The sequence below is a fragment of the Onychostruthus taczanowskii genome, unplaced genomic scaffold (genome assembly GCF_017590055.1).
Source record: "Onychostruthus taczanowskii isolate IOZ18803 unplaced genomic scaffold, ASM1759005v1 scaffold41, whole genome shotgun sequence".
Lineage (NCBI taxonomy): Eukaryota > Metazoa > Chordata > Aves > Passeriformes > Passeridae > Onychostruthus > Onychostruthus taczanowskii.
Genome location: NW_024501571.1, coordinates 6019935 through 6042005, shown reverse-complemented (window position 1 = coordinate 6042005; position 22071 = coordinate 6019935). Strand labels below are relative to the sequence as shown.

Below are 22071 nucleotides of genomic sequence, written 5' to 3'. Positions count from 1 at the left end.
TTCCTTTCCCTTCCTTAAGTGCTTCCTTTGGATCTTGGGAGAAGAGCTCAAGAGAGGGGAGCAGTTGTACCAAAAGGCGTGGGAGGCCGGGTCAGGGAAGAGTCACTTGGTTGTTATGTGGGTGTGAAAAGCCTATGAAAAGGAAAGGGTGGAGGGAAATATTTTACTTGAATTAAACAAATAAAGGGGAACGTTATATGAATTAGATATTCAAAGATGGATTTTTTTTGCCAAGTGTTTTTGTAAATTAACTGCATATCTCCTGAAAATCATTTATTTAACTGTAACCTTATCAGAATGTTCTCAGAAGGGATTTTTTTTTTCCAAAAGAAAAAAAAAATCATTGTTTTCTCATCACTTCAGATGAAAAGAAAGGAAGTTGCAGATTTTTATTGCCGCTGAATTGTTAACTGTTAAACCTGTATTGAAGCAGCAGATCAAATTTCCTCAGGATCACAGTGGACCAGTTCCATTCACTGAAAAATCCCAAGTAGGTCCTGTTGGAGGAGAAGGAGTCTTAGATCTTGAGTTCACTGCTGTGTATCCACCCTGTGGGACAGGGAAAGTTCTACTCTTGAAAATCACCCGGTTTGGGAAGCTGGCTTTTACCATTGATGCAGTGCACAGGGATGGTTTTCACCCAAAAAAATTAAATAAAACACATTTTGGAACCTGATTTTTTTTTCACATAGAACACAGAATCATAGAATGTGCTGAGTTGGTCATGCATGCAGTATCTCCTTTTATTGGCAGCTTTGAAAATGTCACCTAATATGATTGAAAGAATCTAAATTATATGTTGCAGAGGTGATGTTCTTCCATGCCTTTGGTTGTTATCTTGAGTTAAAAAAAGAAAAGGCTGCACATGGAGGCAGGTGGAACAGCACTCTGTCTCTGAAGCAGAGTATTGTTCATTGCAGTAGTTAATGAAAGTCTGGATTTAAAAAAAACAGGCAAACTAACAAAAACTATGCCTTCATCATGAACAGTATCTTTTGAAACACAAGCCATAAATTTCATGTAAGGAAAACACTTCACAGTCCAAAACTGGATGCACAGGTGTGTGGTGTGATGTCTTGTACCAAGTGCTGGATGTTTTAGGTCTGGGTAGTGTTTTGATAATGTTGATTGGTGCTGATACCTGAGGGATTCCCTTGTGGAAGTTGATAGGCTGTTGTTTGTTTTGTAAATTTTCAAGGCTTTTTTATGGCCCGTAGCTATCCAGAGTTTGCAGCTAAAGTTTGCATAGGAAATGGTGAGCTCAAAACTGGACCTGGAAAAGAGGGAGTGTGAGGAGTCTTCCTCTTCCACTGTGCTGGAATGGTAACACCAGCACCTAAAAAAGAAGAGGTAGTTGAGGCAAATAAAAATACATGTTTTCCAGCAGCATGAGGTATGAATGGAAGCCACTTCTGTCAGTGCATTTTCAGGGCAGAGTTGTGTGTGATGATCTCTGCTGTCTCATCCCCTTGCTTCCTTCTCACATCGTAAAATCACAGAATGGTTTTGGGAGGGGACCTTAAAAAACATCCAATTCCAGCACCCTGCCGTGGGCAGGGACACTTTCCACTGGACCAGGTTGCTCCAAATCCTGTCTAGTGTGCCCTGGAACATTTCCAGGGATGGTGCATCCAGAATTGGATTTATTTCTGCTGCCAAACTGGGACACCTCTAGGCAGTGCTGTCGTTTCCTGCTGGGACTGCAGATGTTCCTGGTGCAGCAAATGGACACTAACAGGCAGTTTCACTTCTCACCAAAATTTGGGCACCTGAATTGTACCTTTAAGAACCCAAGTGGCTACAGAAATTCCCCACATGACCTGTTATTACAGGCTCAGGTGCGAGTGTACATGCAGTTTTATTGCCAAAACATGAGGTTGGCAGAAGTGAGTCATACCTGGGAAGATCTCAGTTTTGCTCTTTGATTTACTTTTATCCACCAAGTATAAAAATATTTCCAAGAATACAGGTAGGAATATGCTGTTCTCCTGTTAGGGCAGAGTTCTCACTGGCTCTTAGGTGTGTTTACATAGCTCATAGGATGTATTTTTGAAGCTTTAGTATAAAGGGAGCTATGTATACATTTTATCTAATCTTCAGTGCAGTAGGCATGAGCAGTTCCTGGAGAAGGGACCAGAATATAGGGCTCTGCCCCTACTCCTGGGAGCCTCTTTCTCATGGAGTCATACTTGCCCTCCAGGGCTTTCTCTTTATGGCTTTGAGAGTTTTGAATTCCTCTGTGAGCTGGCCCAGCTCCAGCAGGAGGGCAGAAAGCAGCCTCAGCCCAAGCTCTGCTGGTTCAGGGACCTTGCAGGAGGTGGGATCTGCAGGGGGGAGAGTGCCCGGCCCTGGGAGAAGTGCCCAGCCTCCCAGGTGAGCTCTTAACCAGTGGGATTCTCTTTCAAGGTGACAATATTGTCTTTTGTGGACACGGCTTTGGGCTGCAGTGGTTGTTGGATGTTGTTTTGCCTTTGGTGTTTCAGTGTGAGCAGAGGGTACCTGCTTTGCAGGTTTCACATGTCAGCTCCTTCCATGGCCATCCTTGATGACCAAGTGGCCTTGGAGTGATCCAGACTGAACAGCTCAATTTGCTGAGCTGAATTGAAAAAGTGATTTTTCTTCTCCGTTTCTTTTCTCTTGGGAAATTAGAGCTGCTCCATCCCCTGACGTGACTGCAGGGCTGCTGGTGCTGATGGGGAGGTGGGAGGAATTCATGGCCAGAAGCAAAGGAGGAGGTGACACTGTCACTTACAGTGACAGCTGCAAGAAGTTCATCAGCATGTACAGGAAACCTGACCTTCCCTGTCTGTTCATCACAGTGGAGCTCAAGGAAGAGTGACTTTAACTTTTTTCTCCAAAACAAGCAGTCTGTTCAACACTCTTTCCTGTGTTCCTTTGGCATCTGGATTTTAGGTATTTGCATTTAACTTCAGCATCTGTTTGAAGCAGAAGTACCTAAGAAAAAGAAAAGTACCTATGATAATATTGTGTAGTGCCTGAGAGGAGTCCATCCCGTGCTAAAATTTCTGGTTATTGATCATAGAATCAAAGAGTGGTTTGGATTGAGAGGAAATTTAAAAATACCTAACTCCAACCCTCCTTTTGTGGGCAGGGACACCTTCCACTATCCCAGGTTGCTCCAGGCCCTGTCCAGCCTGGCCTTGGACGCTTCCAGGGATCCAGGGGCAGCCACAGCTTCTCTGGGCACCCTGTGCCAGGGCCTCCCAACCCTCACAGCCAAGAATTTTTTTCCCAATATCCAATCTGAACCTTAAATCTTACTGTTATATATAAATATAAAAATAAAATTTATCAAGCCTGATAGGCTCATGGCATTTATAAAACTGGCATTTTTTCAAGCAGCATCACAAATTATTCTTCTGGTCATACTTTTCAAAAAACTTCCCTTTGTCTGTTATTCCACAAATCGCCTCCTGTCATAATCAAGAGTCAGGATAGAATTTTCATTGGCCAGGGGAAAAAAAGAAAAAAAAAAAAAAAAGGCAAAATATCCCTGAGCCCCTCTCTCTGCAGGAGGTTTTGGGGCAGCAGTAGTTTGGGCAGTTGCCTTCCAGCAGGCACAGCACAATTGGGAAAGATTATCTTCTACATGCCTCTGCTTTCTACTCTACTGCTTTGGAGTTTTTTTTTTTCTCTTCTTCTGCATTTTTCTCTCACTTTTCTTGATTGATTCTTACTGCTGTTGGAGTAACCCATTTTTCTCACACAGCCTCCTTTAAAACACCAGAGGTGCTCTCGTGCCCTGTGTTCTTCTGCGCCGTCTCCTTCCTGCGTGTGTGCGCTTACCTAACGACTTGAAAATAGCAAACAAAGCGCATGATCTGAGAAACAAGCTGGTATTTTACCCTGAGGGGAGATTTTCTCAGCGCACAAATCAAGAGTTAAATAGTTAAAAATGCTGTATAATATAGATCCAGCCGCTCTAAGGCTGGGTCGCACGTAGGAGCGAAGTGATTTGCATACGTAAATGTTGACACAGTTGAGCTCTGTGTTATCAAATCCACTGTCAAAATCTGACCCCGGGCGTTTTGCAAGGAAGATGATGATTGTCTCTTTTTAATGACATAAATTCTGTTGTAGGAGAGTTCCCCACAACCCTGTCATTACTAAGCCCCTGCCAGTCACATCCCTACTGGCACAGCTTTGATGGGAAGTAACTACAACACCCAGCTCCAAGGGCCTTCTTTTAATTGAGCACTGTGATTATCACACACCAATCAGTCGACTGAGTTGCTGCAGAAGTTGGCCAGCCCTGTGCTGAGAGCTCCTATGGAATTACAGAATCAGAGATGTTAGAGATGGAAGGTGCATTAGATCATCCGGGCCGTCTTGCCAGTACATGTTTCCTGCTGCGTGGTTTTGGGTGGTTGTGGGTTTAGTTTTTTTTTTCCCCTGTACTTTATGTCTAGAGATACTTTAAGAAACTGGGCCTTCCACTTTGATCCTCTGGAATCTTTCCCACAGAGTTTGATGGCAAGATTTTTCTTTGCCTAATATGTGCCCCAAATTTTTCCATTTCTTTACTTCATAATATTTCATATTATTTCAAGTCTACGTTCTCATCTTTCAGTAATTCACTCTGATGTTAACAATCCGTAAATATGAGTGGAATAGTGTTACGTGCTCTTGAATATTAAATGTATCACTTATCTTAAGTGCTGCATGTTCAGTTTTTCAGGATTTGGGAAAATTCTACTGATTGAAGATAGATTTTAAATGGAACTACTAATAGTATAATTTCTCAGATGCATATTTTATTTTAGTATAAGAGTGGTCTGTTCTGGTGTCATTTGAGAAATTGTTGAAAATTACCTGGAAAGGGCAATTTGAATTGGAAATTAAAATGTTTTTTCTATGGAGGAGATAAAATTTAAGTGATTTTTAATTTCATTGTGGCACTTAAACTGTGAGGAAGCTATGTGTGCAGACAAGTCTGCAGAGGGCATTGCAGGGAAACCAAAAAAACTAGTTTTCTATTAGTGACAGAATTAGTGGAAGTTGCAATTTAGTTACTGGAGTCTTCCCCAACCCCCCCATCCCAGCTTTCCATTCAAATTCTTCATAACTATTGTTCTTTTTATAGTTTTGCTTGTTTCTGTGGGATTTGGGGTTTGCCTGTTTGTTGTTTCTTCCTCAGGGCTTGCTCTTCACTCCCAGAAGCTTCGGGTCCCCAGGGAGGGTTTCTCAAAAGTTTTCCTTTGTCGTGACCACTAAGAGCTAGATCTGTATCCCCCCCTTAAAAAAAAAAAAAAAAACAGCAACAAAAACCAAAAAACAACAACAACTTCAGTGCCTATAAAAAGGACAAATGGACTTCTTTTTTTTTGCAGTCACCCCATGAGAGAATGATGGGGTGGGTGGTTGGTGTGAGCTGGCGCAGCCACGCTGGCTTGAGCCAGTCCCTTCAGAGCTGCCCTCTGGTCATGATCCAGCACCTTTAGCCCAGTCCTCTGCATGTTCCTGAAGCATTACCTCTGTTTTTCTTTCCAGAGTATCCCAGAGGTTTGGAGAGTTGTGCTGGAAGTTCCCACGAATGGGATTTTGGCAGGGTTGGGGTGTGTTGGGTGCCTGCTGGAGGCACGGCCAGCACTGCCCAGTTCTTATTCCATCCATCCTCACTCTGTCCAAAGAAAGTGCTGGGCTCATCCAGAAGGGATGGCTGGAAAGGTCATCAGTGATGTGGGTGGGATTGATTTTATGGAGCCTCATGCGCATGGGGAGCACGGAGCAGTAGGTTCCTCCCCTCAAACTCTGGGATGTTGATGAGAGAGGCACGGGCAGGTGGGTCTTGGGAGGCAAAATTCCTCTCCCTGGGTGTATTGGAGGTGTTTGAGGCTCAGGTTGTGTGGCTGAACGGGGAGATGAATGAGGAACGTGAAATGGGTGGGTTAGGAGTGAGTAAAGGGAAGGGTGAGTGGGTGGGTAACGAGACTGGCAAGTGAGAGAGGAGGTGGGAGGGCGTGAGTGCCTGGGGAGGGAGGTAGCAAAAAGCTGGAATAGCGTTATGGGCTGGCTCTGTGAGGATACCTGGAAGACTGGGAACAGCCACCCTCCTGGAGACAGGCAGAGGGGATGGAGAGCAGCCACAGGGGCTGTGGGGTGTGCAGGGCAGCACACAGACCCTGCTGACCTCTGCTGCTTGCCCTGGCCCCTGATTTACTCTGCCTGAGCTTTGCTGTGTCCGGGCATAAAACAGTGATCCTCGTCCTGGTCAGCTGGTTGCATGCTGCTGCTGTTCCTGCAGAAAGATGTCAGACCATAATTATGCATTTGCAGGGTTTTTTGGCTCTAAAATAAAGTCACAGACAGAAACTTTGAATCCATATGGTTTATTGCAGCTTGTAGTGGGCATTCCCAGGAGCTGAAGTGACCCGAGAGCTGCCGGGGGAGGGAGTTGTCTGACTAATAAAAGGTGTGAAGGTGAAGGATATGCTGGAATTACAAAGCTGCAATGCCTCAGCATAAAGGCAGCTCCCAAACTTGAAATTCCTTTAATTTTAATGAAGGAGATAGGAAAGTACAGTAACTTTAAATCATTACCAGACCCTGCCTGACAAGGTTCTTATTAGGATATTTAACTATAGGTGCTGTAAGGTTGCATGTAGCTCACTGTGATTAATCTGTACCTGTTTTTATTACTGCAGCTGAGTTACAGCCCCAGCTGTGACCTCTTTATAGTCAGGTGCAGTCAGGCTGTTGTCCAAGGTAAGGTCTCTGCTGGCTGTTAAGTCATATTAACAGTACTCTCTGTAATACAGCAAGTCCTGTTGAAGCCCAAATAGAGGTGAGCGACTGCAGGCAGTGACAGGGCTTGTCTCAGCTGCCAAAAAGGTATTTACTTAGGAATAACTTCATATGCAGTGTTCTGAAAACACTAGTCCCTGCAGATTTTCACTGGTAGCCAGATAAGATGCCTCACCACCCTCAAAGTAAAGAATTTCTCCCTAATACTGAATCTAATCCTGCCCTCTGGCAGTGTGAAGTCATTCCCTCTTGTCCCAAGTCCCTCTCCAGCTCTCTTAAAGCCCCTTAAATCACTGGAAGGATTTCTAAGGTCTCCCTGGAGCCTTCTCCAGGCTGATGAACCCCAATTCTCTGGCCTTTCCTTATGGCAGACGTGCTCCAGACTTTGTACCATTTCAGTGGAATCTTCCTCATCTTGAACATGGTCACCTGTTGCAAAGTAAATTTCCTATAAAGCTTGGAACTGCAGCCAAGACATCTTGTACAGTAGTCAGTGTTTACTCATTTTTTTAATCCTAGACAAATCCAGAAACAATTTGCTGTACTTAAGCAGATGTTTCTTACCATTAAAACAGCCCAAATTGCTTGCTGATGTTCAAATGCTGTAGTAACTGTGCAGAATAAAATCCAGAGGAACGTGGGGTATGTTTAATACAAGCCTGTTGGGTTGTAGATCTGTCAAACCCTCACATTTGCATTCCTTACCTAAGCAGAGATCCTGGTGCTGTTTACACGTGCTTTGGGAACTGCAGGAACTGAACTGCCTTGTCAAAAAACTCTGCTCCCAATTGCCACCTGTGGGTCTGCAGGGACACAGTTAAAATATTTACAGTGGCAGGGCTAACTGGAAGTTTGTTTATTGTTCTGCTTGTTAATTAAAACTTACCACAACAATCATAAGAGCAACGTGAGACCTCTGTGGAAGTTTGGACAGATTCTGAGTGCACACAGGAACAAGAACCTTCAAGTTTCCCTTCTGGCTAATTCATAGTTTGGTTTTGTCAGTGACAGGGCTTCGCAGCATTTGCAATAAGCCTGCTTTGTCTTTGGCCATTTTTTTCCATTTGGGTGTGTTCTTCCTTTTCATTATGTTGTTTTTCTTTCCTTTTTTTTTTTTTTTTTTCCTTCCCTAACACAGCCACTCCTTTTAAGAATAAACGAGCTGCTTGCTGAGCAGAAAAAACACGAAGTTTCATAAACACAGCAGTTCTGATCCATGTAATCCTTTATTACCTGTAGGGGCAGGTGCAGGAAGCTGCTACAGGAGTGGAAGTTACTGACTTTTCTAAGGCTTGGGTTACATAAGAGGTCAGTATGTTGTAGCTCCTACAGTGAAAGTTGTGAACAACATGATCAAAGGTGCATTGATGAGAAACAAAACCTTTTGGCTTGGCTTCTTTCACTTCATTCTGCCCCAGAGAGCTGTGAGTCTTTCAGCACATATTTTAACCACCACACTGACATGAAGTTACAGGATCACAGGGTGGCTTGGGTTAGAAGGGACCTCAAAGATCCTCTTGTTCCAACCCCCTCCTTCCACTATCCCAGGATGCTTCAAGCCCTGTCCAGCCTGGCCTTGGACACTTCAAGCATGGGGCATCTTCTCTGGGCAGCCTGTTCCAGTGGCTCACTCCCCTTACAGTGAAGAATTTCTCCCTAATATCAAATCTAACCCTGCCCTCTGCCAGTGGGAAGTTGTTCCCTGTGTCCTGTCACTCCATGTCCCTGTCCAAAGTCCCTCTCCAGCTCTCTTAGAGCTCCTTTAGGTGGGAGAAGGCTGTTTCAGTGTCTCCCTGAAGGCCCTACATATTGTCTTAAATTTGTTTCCTGCTGTTGTAAAATAGATTTTATTACTGTAGGTTCTATCTTCTCATGCTTTCGTTACCCAGAGTTTTTCTGTTTGTTGCTCAAAGGAAAGTGAGGGGAACCACTCACTTGATCTCAGCAAACCAGAAAGCAGCAGTTCATGGCTCTAGTGGCTGCGTAATGCTGAGATAGTGTCTGTAGGAAAACAACCAGACAGCTTCAAGAAAAAAAAAATTAAATGGTTTTGGTTTTTTTTTAACATGTTGAAACCATTTAAATTGCTGCAAAGGGGTAGGGCAAGGAGGGTGGTAAAAAAATACATCACCCATCCCTTGTGATTTTGTGGTTTTGTCTGAATAATTTTTTTTTTAATTCCCTACGATCAACCACGCATTTCAGTTGTGATAGCTGCCCCAAGAACGTGGCTGCATGCAAGATGTCTCATTTGCCTAATATTAAAAATATGTGTGTGTAATAACATTTTTTATAATGCTTCCCATCTGGAAGATACGTCACACACTTTTGCATTAAAATTCATAGCACCCTTTTTACATATTACAGGGCTTTGTGATGGAGACTGTGCATGGAGTTGTTAATGTGCAGTTCTGGGCTGAAAAATAGTTCAAAGCAGCTTGTTATTTACTGCCAGAAACAAGTTTCCACTATTTGTCTGTCTTAGTCAGTCTGGTAGAACCAATACATTTGTGAGAGGCAGTTTGTCTGCTTAAATTGTTATGGTTCATTTACTAGAACAAATGCTGAGCAACTAACACAAAGTGAGGGGTCTGTGGACCTTCTTCCTCCAGTCCTTCAGGAGAAGCCTGGAAGCTTTAAGGTTTTGGTCTAAAATAATGTGTATTTCAAATCATAGTGCTATCATAGCATGAGAATTCCTGTCAAAAATAGTCTCAAAATGGTACAACTGCTAAAAGATAATGGTCATGCCATGTGGATTAGCAAGGTTTTGTTCTTTTCTGAGTAAACTTAATAAAATAGTGTCAAAGAAAAGGTGCAGGGATCTGTTAGGATTATAATACGTAGCAAGGGAGCTTCTGAGCTGCTTGTGTACTTCAGATATTATTTAGTGATAAGGACTAATTAATACATCTCCATTTTAAGTGCATAACCATCCTTTGAAAGGCATGATTTCAATGTGCCAGGCAGCAGGAAGCACCTGTGTGCTTAATTCTATCTTGTGGTGACATCTTCTGGATGCTGAGCACTGGGAAAATTTCACCTGTTATTTGAGTAGTTGATAGAAAGTTGAGTTTTTCCGTGGTATTATCCACAGTCAGTGTTGTAGTAACAGAACAAACCAGTCCAAATCTGCTGTCGCTCAGGCTTTGTTGTCTCAACTGTTATAAAATATTTACTTTTCAAAAGGCTTTAAAAACATAACGATGCAAATTTGAACACTCCGTGCAAATTTGACCTGTATTTATACCAGCGCGTTTGGAAGAAGCCCATCAACTGATTTCCATGCTGTTTTCAATGTCTCTCCACTTTATTATTCTGAGAAAATTCGGTGCATCTGCAGCGTGCACGGTCTGGTTTTCTGATATGCAGATGCACAGCCTCGCCTATCTCGTGGAATCAGTGTAGCAACCGCTCTTTACAAACGCTGTGACAATGTACAGCCTCCTATCTGAGAACCAGATCAGACTGAAATCGGGACTCGGTCCAAAAAGCAAAATACTGCAGTCAATCTACTTACTGTGTCAGCACTCAGCTCCGTTTGTGTTCTGTGCACTGCAGGGAAAGGAAGCGGGAAATGCACGCTGGCATCCAGAGACAGATTCCTGAGTCACGGAGGATGGCGGGGATGGGTGCTGGTAATACGAAGTGCTTAAAGGTTCCCCATTTTTGCACACTGTGTGGGCAAAAAGATGTTGCAGGAGATGTTCTCAGCCTGGGTGGCACTCAGGAAGTGTCACTACGTGACACTACGGATGGGTGCCATGTGACTTCCCTGTTTACACTTGCCTGTGAAGTGACAGGGTGACCGGATCGTGTCACAGCATCCTTGGTCCTTGACCTCTGGAGTCATGACCCTTGGTACCAGCGGGGATTTGTGGAATCAGGCCCTTGCAAAACCACACTTCAAGTGCTGCTGTGTTCAGACTGGGGTGACCTCTTGCCTAAGACTGTTCATTTCCTTCCCTTCCGCCTGCCCTGCTGCTATTCCGGGCTGTGGGCTGGCACCGCTCCTCGTCCGGCGGGCATCGCTCTGGGGGCAGGTGGGCTTCCTGCTGCGTGGCTCACCCTCCACTCTGCCTGCTTCCCACTTAACTCTCTCATTCCTCAGTCCCTGGGCTTACCCTGCTGTCCTAAAATTGGCTCAGTCTTGGGAAAATCATCCACCCACTCTCCTGGGAGAGGGCGACCCGTGTGCCCGATGCCGCTCGGATCACGCGGCGTGTTATGCGCAGCAGCAGGGTCATTTTGGGGTTGTAACACTAAATCTTTCAAAAGTAATCACTCTTCTAGAAGTGATTTAAGCACTCATATTTCTGGGTGAAAGCCAGTTGCCAGGGTTTAATCTGCACCCTAAAGTTCTGCTGGTAAATCTAATCTGGCAGTTCTGCCTGCGTATGAGGGGATGCACCAATAACAAAATACCTTCCCTGATAGAGAGCAGTGGGACCTTCAATGTGCACAGCAAAAATAAAAACATTTTAAAGGTTTTATAAACTTGTTACTGCATTGTAGATGTGCAGCAGAATCCATGGATGGTGTTTGGCTCTCATATCATTATATTTTTTAATAGTAAATTGGGTTGCAAAGGAACTTACTGCAGCTGGAGCTCTGTGATGAAGAAAATCATTGGGATCCAGTGCCAGGAAGTTTTCATGACTGTGATTACAGCTTGTTGCTTGCAATACCCATATAACTTTCAGTGTCACAAGCACTTTTATTTATCCATTAAGCTTATTTTTTTGGTAAATTAAAATTCTTGGTTATGTTTTCCCATGGCTATCTAGTAAGTACTGAGTTTCTTTTAGGGAAGCAGGAGGACACTATGTATTTTGAGCCAAAATACTACGGCACCTAAGAAAATAGGGTTTCTGTTCTTAATTGCCAGTTTTCTTTCTGTCTTTTATCATGTCTTTGTTTAAAAAAAAAAATCAACAAGCCCATTGTGATGCTTTTGATTAGGCTTCAGCAGAGATAATAAAAGTGTAGTGTCCCTTTGTGAAAGGAGTTTTTAATTATTGTTAATTGTACTTGCCAGCTTCATTTCTGAAGGGAAACGGAGGTGACCTCATCCTGAAAGTTGTCAGTCTCATGCTGGTGTCATTCACCGCCTGGAAAAGAGGTTGGGGTTTTGTTCCTTGTTGCTTCTTTTAATGAGGAGCTGTCCACAGGCCTGATGGGCTCTGTGGCTTTGGGAATGCTGTCCAAACTCTGTTTCAGTAGCAGGCTTGTTCCTGAAATGTTAAGCTGAGTTGTATCCTAGGGCATCAGCAGAGTCTCAGACCTGTGATGTGCCCATTCCAGTAAGATCTCTGGCAGCAGAGAGTACAAAATACTTCAGGGAGGTGATGGAGTCCTTGTAGAGGAAATTATTCAAGATTTAAAGGGTTATTTCTGCTCTTTCATACTAATCTAATAACCTTGGGGGTTTCCATTATCTACCCAAAGGTTTAATTTCTTAACCCTTCTCCAGTCTTGGCTTTGGCATATTCTTGTGAGGTCCCCACTTCACCTGTGCTTTGCATTTAAACAGGTGACAGGAGAGATTTCCTCACCCTTTGGACTGCAAAGTGTGCAGGGCAGTGGGGGTTATATATCTGGGGAGGTTCCAGGGTATCGGGACAAGTCGTCATTCAGTTGTGGCCGTGATGCAAATGCCAAAATATTTACAATCATTTCAGTTCATTGAGCATCTCCGTATGTCAGGAGAAGCATGACAAGGATACATGTTTTTGTCTCCCTTCACTGTTCTGTATTTCTTAAGCTGTTACCTCGTTTCATCTTAAATGAACCTTCTCTAAAACACCCTGAACTTTTCAATTCCATTTCAGTTCACCCAGTGCCATCTGCCACGGTGTCTGCGATGTATTTCAGTCCTGACGAAATCCCCCTTCCTCAGCGGTACCTCCGCACGCTGTCGTAAGGATGATGTGACAAGCAGAGCTGGCAAGTTGTTCCCACCTTCGTTGCCAATTATAAAGCAGTGTAAAGAGGCAAATTCTGACAGCCTGTGTCCTTAGAGGTGTTTGAATACCAAACTCGTAGTGAAATCATCAGCAGTGAGGCTCTTGAGCATCCCTGAGGCTCTGGGCTGAGCTCTCCACTCACCTTTTGCTCAGGTAGTCTTTCCCTGACATTCATCACTTCGTTGCCTGACTCAGATGTGTATTTAGAGCTGCTGATTATTCATTAGCATCAGAACATTTACTTGTAGATACGGACAGCACAGTTCCCTGTAAAAGGGAATAAGCTTTTAGCTGGTTTGTTTTCTAATCCTGGAGAAATCTGCGAGGTCAGTGAGCCTGGTGTGTGTAATGGGTCTCCTCATGGCTGCCAAATTTGTTGGGGACTGTGGTCTGGAGCTCCCAGTTTTTCTCATTCCTTTGCTTTCTGCTGCTCATTAAAAGATCTAAAAAGAATTAAAATCTCAGTGACGTGAGATGTTCAGGCTGTCTGAAATGGTTTTCATTCTGCGGCTCCCGGATTTTGTTCAGGCAAAAGGAGATGAAGTTTTCCTGAAGCAAACCACATTTTTCAGTAAAAACACTGAACACTGAATTCAGGTCACCTCAGACTGACTCTGCTCAGTCCTTCCTTTGCTGTCTTAAAGTGAGGATTGCAAGAGCACCTTAAAGGATTGTTCTGAAAACTATAATAGTTAGCACTTCTGTAAGCCTGCCAGAATACATAGTAAATGCAAATATTTTTAAGCCTTTTCATCTCCCAGAGTTGTGTTGTTATCTGAACAGAAACACAGGAGACTCAGATCTTGTCTCATTCTCACAAACCAATGCAGAAATTGCAGCCTTTCAAAATACTCCTTGAATCACTGCTCTGTATAATTGTAGACTCCCAGGTTTCAAAATGGGATAAAGAACCTTTTCCCAGCAGGAGTAAACACAACACAGCTCCTCTCCCATGCCAGGCAAGCTTTTCATGGTGTGTTTTGGGAGTACATTTTTCACATGGGCACAACTAGCTCTTGATTTAGAAAAAACAAAATTAGCTGAAACTACTCAGGGGCACAAATAAATGACTGCAAGAATACCAGAGAATTGAGCAACAGGCAAAGGACATGTTGTTTCCTTTAAGAATTCTGACTAGAAATGACGTCACTTAGATAGTTTGGATGTTTGTGAGCACTACAGGACTTGGAAAGGGAAAGCAAATCGGAAAAACACTGGGAAGCTGAACAATTTGTTTTGTTTTATGACTCCCTGGTCGTTTAATGAGGGAGCTATTACTCATGCGCTGTCACTGCACATCTAGAAAATTCCTCTGGGTTTAAAAACTGGCAAGGAAAAGTAGTTTCCTAAAAAACACTGAATTAATGAGATAAAACCCATTGCTCAGGAGTCCCTAACAGGAAGGGTCAGAGGCGGAGCTGTGCAGGGCTCACGGTGTGTTGGAAATCTCCGCAGGGGATTTCAGAGAGCACATAGAGCTGGCAGGGATTCAGGGAAGTGATGCAGCAGATATGCTCAGCATCTGGCTTTTAGGGTACAGAACTATGGATTTGAGCAGATAAAAAAACCACAAATTTGATTGGGGAGTTGTAGCCAATCCTTCCCCTCCATTCTTTCTATCTGAAAATATCTAGGACTGGGGTGTTTAAAGAAAGAGGTTTGTACCTATGGGCAATGATACAAAGTAATGTATTAATGATATTGACTCATGAAGTGAGGGCTGTTATATTTAAGGAGAAGAAAATAAGTATTTGTGCTGTGGGCTTAATTATACAGCTTTAAATGAATTTTCATGGTTTCTTAATTTGTATTCCTATGGTCTGTCAGACTTGTGACTTATTGCTTTGAGTCTGCGTTGCTTTGTAGATCTGTATGGTATTTCTTAGTGCAATACAATGCATTTTTACTTCATTTATTTTAGCTGGTTTAGCCTATCTTGTCACATCCGCACAGGATACACATTATCCTCACCTTAACTGGAAACCTGATACAGCTTTCATGGCCCTGAGGGCAGGATGAGGGTTGTTCTAGTTAGGTGTTGTAGAGAGCACAGTAACCAAAGTGCTGTTCCAGTCTGGAAATGCAAGGGAATATTCCTCACCAGCCCCCTGACACAATTATCCCCTCATAGCAGAAGTTACTGTAATTCCTTTTGCCAAAAAAATGCTGATAAAGCAGAGGCTGTTAGGAGGGGAATCCATAAGGAGTCTGGAAAGTGTGATGTAAGGGTTAGTAATAGAATTAGCAAGCTGCTGTAGCAGTTCTGCTACAGTTTGCCTTAAACTACAGCACTTCAAACATAATCATTGTCATTCCTTGTCTCACTGCAGTGCTGTGCTGTAGTCTGAATCAGTTTTGTCTTCTCTGTTATTGTCCTTTTAAGCACTTTCCAAATTCTTTCGATTATTCATTTTTCATCAAGATTATCACCAATTTTCCGTGTAAATACAGAAGTAGCTCAGGAAGGGTTGCTAAGCTTTGCATCAAAATTAGCTGTGTCCCCCTGTACATGCACCATGTACCCTCTTCAGAAATATCCAGTACTGAGCTTTTAAAGCACATGGATGCCCAGTTTATTGTATCCATGCTGGATTTTTGCCTTTGGGTGTGGAACTCAACTGCCTGGGCCAGAATTAGGAAAAAATTCCTACATGTAATGCAAAAAAAAGTTCTGGATCACAGGGCAGAGCTCCCTTGCCATTCCTGGGACAGAATGAGACCGAAAAGGCTGGGGAGACCCTTGAGGTGTTGAGAAGGTGGCAGGGGAATGGATGTCATGTAATTTTGGAATCAGAATAAGCACTGTAGAGAGAGACACTGCAGAGAGACCTTGTTTGTGACACATTAGACGGGGATTTGGGCTTCAGTTCCTCTGAGGTTGTGTGGGCCTGGCAGGGAGCACAGGGAAGCTCAGGTTTGGTGTGGAACAGCCTGTTGGGTACCAGGAGCCACACAAACGATGCAGAGATGTGTTCAGCCTCACATTTTGCATCTGTGCTGCTCCAGTTTTCCAGGGTGGTGGGAAGCTGAAGGCTGAACAGACACAGAAAGGGGCTCTCCTGCTTTTCAGGTGGTGCTTCAGTGTCCAGTGCAAGGTGATGACCATCAGAGCCTCTGTGCAGCCTTGTTCTAGAAAGGGCTCTGGTGTTGGCATGGAGTTTGGTGGATTTCAGGCTCTTCCAGGGCACTCGGTGGTGTTCAGGCTGCCTTTTTATCGCAGAAAAGTCTAGGTGAGAAGCAGGTTCCCTCCCGCCAGCTGGGACACCTTTGGCTGTGGTACAGCACATGCTGATGCTCCAGCAGCTACTGAGTAGAAAGTTCTATCACTCCAGAGTCTAGGCACCTCAATCCTGCCAAAATCCAGGCAGAGCTGAGACTGATGCCTGCAGACTCCCAGTCTCATGGCAGGGGACACTGTGGGCAGTCATGAGTCCCCGCCTGGTGCTGCATCACCCATGAAACAGGACTGGCCTTCCCAGAGCTCCAGCCCTGTGTGTGTTGCGCTAACACAAGAAAAATTTTATGGCTTGTTACTGAAACCTAACTTAATTTTCCTGTTAATGAAGCTGTAATTGCAGTCCATTACTGTGATCATGGTTCAGCTGATTGCTCCTTGGCCGAGGGTGCATCCGGCGCTGTTTTCCCTCTGTGCTGGAAGGGTTGATGAGTGTGAGAGGCAGACCCCACCTGACTGGGGTCGCTCTTGCTTTACACATGGCCTTTGGAGTGCAGATATGTTCAAGGGACTGTCAGGTTTTATATTTAAAGACTTTCCTCTTGTGTTTTTTTTCCTAAAGCTTTACTCTGTCAAGGCCTGTGCAGCTGGTGTTACGCAGCACATACTTTATTATCCCAGTCATCACTTCAACCATTTAATCCTTTTAACCTTCGCAGTGGCTACAGTAAGAATTACGGGGAGTGAATTTCCTCTTGAGTGAATTTCCTTGGCCACTGTTAAAACCACAAAGAAATCCAGAGTAGTTCCATGAAAAAAGGGATCTCTTGATGGAACTGTTTGCGAAGGACTGGAAGGGGTGAGAGAAATGAGAAGTCAGTCTAGCTGCAGGGAAATGGCTGTGGGGACACCACCGTGGGCTGGCAGCTGCCACATTCCTGCACCCAACTTCCCAGACCTGTTCCAACCACAGAAAAGTTAATTCAGAACAGTCAGCCCTGCTGGGCAGGGAAAGGACCTTGCTGCCAATTGCTGTTTGTGTTGTACATTATCTCCATAGGTTTTGCATCTGTCTTTCCTGCAGTTCCATTTTCTGCCTTCAAAATTCCCTTTTTCTCATTGTGTCTAGTAATTGAATTTGCAAAATATTACAAAGTGACATTAGGATGTGCCTGTTAACAGAGGAGAATAAATTAATTACATGCTGTGAACTAACTGAACTCATTTAGTAATTGATGAATTAACTTATGTCTACAAACAGGAGAACTTGAATGCTGGCAGAACAAACAGTGAAATCTCTCACTGACTGAATCACTAGAGGTTTTTTTAGGTTTCTTTTTCCTTAGTTTAGTAATGGCCACATTTTTAGAATTAGGAAGTTACACCATTTATAGTTTAGAGTTATACCATTTATAGTTGTACCATTTATAGTCATTTGCAATTTAGGGTTCACCTCTGTGATTCCATCCTACACCACTTCCAGACTGACATCTGCTTCTTGAATTCTTTGGAAGCTTTGACGTTTCCAGTTGCTTTTTCTTAACCAAATATTAACACTTGTTCTTCATGCTTCCTTTTTTCACACTGGTCAAAGTTTCAACAGCATCAATCATGCTTCCATTTGAGATTCCATCCTGACTGGATAACCATGATTCTGGGGGTTTTGTGGTCTTCCTTAATCATATTTTTAATGTGCACAGTGGTGTTACATTCTCTGTGTGCACATTCTGCATCTTCTCTCTTCCCAGATTTCCACTGCAGTAATGGATTTGATTATTCTCTCTCTCTCTCTCTCTCTCTCTCTCTCTCTCTCTCTCTCTCTCTCTCTGTAGTCAAGTTCCAGACCTGCACCTGTGTGCATCATTTTGTTTTCCTTCCAGGATGTTTGTGTGGCTTGTACACGTGGATTGATAGCAATCTGCTGCAGCTCAGTTCTGTGTCAACACAAAGGAGCTTTCTCCCATGCCAACCCTCTGTAAATGCCACAAAAACTCCTTTGTGTTTAAGCCTCTGTTTTAAAACTTTATCTTCCTATGATGGCTACAGTAGAAAGGCTGCTAATCTACCTTTATATCAGGTTTTATTGTCTTATTATTCCTTATACTTTCTCTTTTTTTTATGTCTCTCTTTCTTGCCTCAGGCAGTAAACTAGAAAACCAAGCTCATTTTATTCTGTTTTATGTGAAGCTTCTACATCAGTGTGTCTTGATCTCTGTCCTGCTGCAGTAGTTTCCTTCCTTGGATATCACTGGGAAGGTAAACACCTACTGCATAAACTGAGTTTCTCAGGTCCAGAGAAAATCAGAATTTCATCCATCCTTTAATGCTCCATTTATGAGATGCTGACCTTGTTTGCAGCTTCAAAAGGTGGAGCCAGTTGTGGGGAGGAGACTAAAAAATCAGGAGTAATTTGGATGTATGTTATGTTTTCTGATAGACAGGGACATATTTTTCTAGTGCAACTAGAGTTGTTTAATGAATGTTGCAGATCAAAGCAAAAACAAATTTATTTTCAGAATCCAACAGCCCCTTTTCCCATCCCTTGCCTGGCTGTGTTCAATACATGGAGCATTATGTTGTCCTCTAATTAGCTCTGTAATTTCCATGCTGTGTGCCAGCATCAGTGTTTATTATTGAAGCACAATGTCTGCTTTTATCCTCATGATGTGACTGTCCTGTCACAGAAGTCACATGCACAAACTGAGTAGTAAAAGGGGTTCAGGAGTCAGGATCAGTAAATATCCTAAGCTCTGCATGGTTGTGCAGATGTAATTGATGGCAGCACTGCCAGATGCTCACCAGTTCTTGCTCTGGATGCAGTGGAGATCCCTCTCATCTCCTGGGTCTTCCAGTCCCTAGCATGGCTAACAAGGCATTGATCAATCCCTAAAATCTTTATTTTTACCGTAACCATGTGATTTCCCTGCAACTCAAGAGGGGAAGCTGAAGTGGAAATGCAAACACGCATTTAAATAAACCATTTTATAAACCCCAGGTGCTGATCTCAAGAGGGAGTCTTGCATATGCCAGAGGAATATGTTGTTTGAGGGAAAAGCTGCTTATAAATCTGTGCAAATTGAAAGGTAAATAATTTCTGTTTCCAGTACACTGATGGAGTAAGATCTCTGCACTAGTTATTTTTCCTGCTGTGAAGTATGTAGTATATAAATGTATCTGGCATATGTATTTGTCACTGTGCAGCAGCAGAATGTAGGAAGTGAATATCTGTAAAAAAATACTCCTTTCTGCTTCGTAGAATCACAGAATGGTTTGGGTTGGAAGGGACCTTCAAGACCATCTAGTTCCAACCCTCTGCCATGGGAAGGGACACCTTTCACTATCCCAGGTTGCTCATTGCCTCCTCTGGCTTCTTTGCTTCTTCAGCATAACAAGGAAGGGTTCTAAAGTGCTTTGTTTCACTCTGAAATTATTCCTGGCGTGGGTTTCAGGGTTTTTTTGCAGTGTCATATGTTATGGGAGGAGTACAGAATATTTGTCTTTCACTGAGAGGTCCTCTGCAGTGTGTTCCTGAGGCGTGGGAATTGAGCTGAGGTTAAATCTTGAAGTGGTCTGATTGAACTTCCTATCTTTCTTAATTGTTATCTTCTTTCTGTGTGATAATTTTAATTTCGCTTCCTCTTGGGTAATCGTGGAGTAGTCTGAGTTTGTGTTATATCAGAAAAAAGAAACACAGACTAATAAAAGGTTTTGTGCTGTTTACTGTTATTTTTAAAGATACAGACCAGCAGTTCCTTCCAGGTCACTTTGCATGCTTTGACAGACAAAGTGCCACGCTGATGTGTGGAGCAGCACAAATCAATCCAGTGCTGGAGATAAGCAGAGGGGCAGCAGTGCCTGCTTTTGAGAGCTCACTTTGTAGGGACAGAAGTGGCTGTGATCCAGCTCATGGCACGAGGATACAAACAGCAGGTGTAGCTTTGGAGTGCTTCATGACAGGGGCACTTCTGCTCAGGGCTGGGATTAGAGCTTCTATTGAAACTTATATAACAGCCACGGTGCCAGGGTGGTTGCTAAAAATGATGCTGATCACTCTTACGTCCCAAAAGCTGTAAGTCAGAAGAGCTATTTCAAGCTGAAGAAATATTTGGGGTTTTTTTAATTCTTAATGGCCATTGTTTTTCTCCCAGACCCCACTGAGATGGTTTTAAATGTGTCAGGCAGCGGTGGCAATGAAAATAAGTGTTTTTATAATGTAAGACATGGACAGTCAGCTGTGAGTTTTGTTGTGGGTGGCTGCTTCATTATCATATCCTCATTAACATACCTCAGCAATCAACAGGGAATTACGTTTTTTATTATGGCTGTCCTGTTCAATTTCTAAAATACAGCATCAGCTGCTTTTATCCAGCAAATGGTGATCCATTTTGGGGAAAAATCCTACTATTTTCCTGCCTCTGCTGCCCCAAAGGTTGGTGTTCTGCAGAAGGAGCAGTCAGCTGCTATGGTGATGGGCACAGGGTGGGAATGTGGACAGAAATAGAGGGAGGCTGAAGCCAGACTGTTCCTTCTTCCTTATGGTTTCAGTAGCCCTCTCTGAATTGGATGGAGACTGATTCCAAGGATTTCGCAGGTTATTTGTGGTTTTCTGCCTCAGAGTCTCACAATTAGCACAAAATAATACTCAGGCAAAAAAAAAAAAAAAAAATCCAAGAAAAAAAAAAAAAAAAAAAAAAAAAAAAAAAAAAAAAAAAAAAAAAAGAGTGAGATTCTCAAATGGATAATGTTTGTACAGGATGTATGTAATTCCCTGCAGAGCAGCTTGTGCCCGTTGTGCTGGGATTTGGATGCACAGAAATCTCCCTCCTCCCTTCCAGACTGAAGTCAGTTTTTGGTAATGCATAATTCATATCCTGAAGCCTTTGTCACAAAAACATCTTACTGCCTTTCCCCCAGCTTGATAAGCCTGCTTTTGTATTTTTAGGATTTCCTTCCCAGCTAATCCCCAAAATCAGCCTGATGAGGTTTCAAAACAGAGTCCAGAGTAAATCTGAGACAACTTTTACGTCAAGAATGTTGCTTTGTGCAGCAGGTGATTCTCTGGCACCTGCTATTTATGGATTTTGCCTCCACAAAGAATTACTTCCCTGTAGCACCACTGCCACAGTCAGTGCACAAGTGGACTGCAGCTCAAGGGATTCCACCAGGAGGTTTGGATGTATTTTGGATGCATCTCACAAGCAGTGCCTACACACACATTTTGTTGCGAAACAAAGACAGCAATTTTTGGTTTTTTGGTGAATTTTTGGTGAGCTCTAATCCAAAATTACTCTTCCCATGGGGAACATGATGCCTGTATTTAGTGATGGGTTAGTGACACACCTCGATTGCCTGTTCTGACTGCCAGTGCACTCAAACAAGTACAGATTGTCAGGAGTCATAACGTGGTTAAAAAGTCTGTGTAAAACCTGCAGGAAAAGAAAAATTCTTCTCAAGTTGTGTTTTAATTCATCTCTTTGCAGAACAACACAATTCAAACAACTTCTGGTGTTTTCTTCTTCCAGATTCTGAGGACAAACCTGTCAGTAATGAATTGTTCCAGAAGTACACAGAGAGAGCTCTACGTGGTAGAGGCTGTGTTTTCTCAGGTACAGCATATCTTGTCCCTCCTTGGTATGAGTTATTGCAAATACCTTGTAACCATCAGGCTTTTCCTGCTCAAAGCTTTGAGGAGCTTTGAAAGTATAGAGATAAATGCATTACGTGCCTGCATAATGGGTAAATTGGATGTTTCACTGGTGAGAAATAATTGCCTTCATTTGGGGACTCTTTGCGTGTTCCAGAGGATTGTTCCCCAGATCTCTTCACTTCATAGCACTTTTCAGTGCAGCTAAACAAAGCACAGGAAGGAATGTAAAGTACTGTTATCAGTGTAGGAATCTTATTCAGTAATGGTTTGTCATTATTTTCATCCCAAATGATCCAATTTTTTTTTTTTTTCTTGCTGTTTATATGAAGCCACCACAGACCTTCTGATGATGTTAAATTCCAGCTGTGGAGGCTTTGATTGTTTCTTGCACGTTGCTCATTTTAAGATGACAGAATTGTTCAGTGAGAGGAATTCAAATGGAAAAATTGAGGCAGACAGGCCAGTGGGGAAGGTTGAGCCCTGTGCAAAAATCCAGTAAAACTTGAGTAAGAACCTCA

At 43.1% G+C, this 22071-nt stretch overlaps 1 protein-coding gene across 1 annotated transcript in view; it reads left to right on the top strand.

Moving 5' to 3' along the window:
- LOC121340554 (endonuclease domain-containing 1 protein-like) overlaps window positions 1-22071 on the top strand; it is a 148873-nt gene that overhangs the window by 87666 nt on the left and 39136 nt on the right. The window contains exon 6 of the mRNA XM_041413375.1: window positions 21429-21512. The gene's annotated coding sequence lies outside the window, so the exon portion shown is untranslated. The remainder of the gene's footprint in view (window positions 1-21428; window positions 21513-22071) is intronic.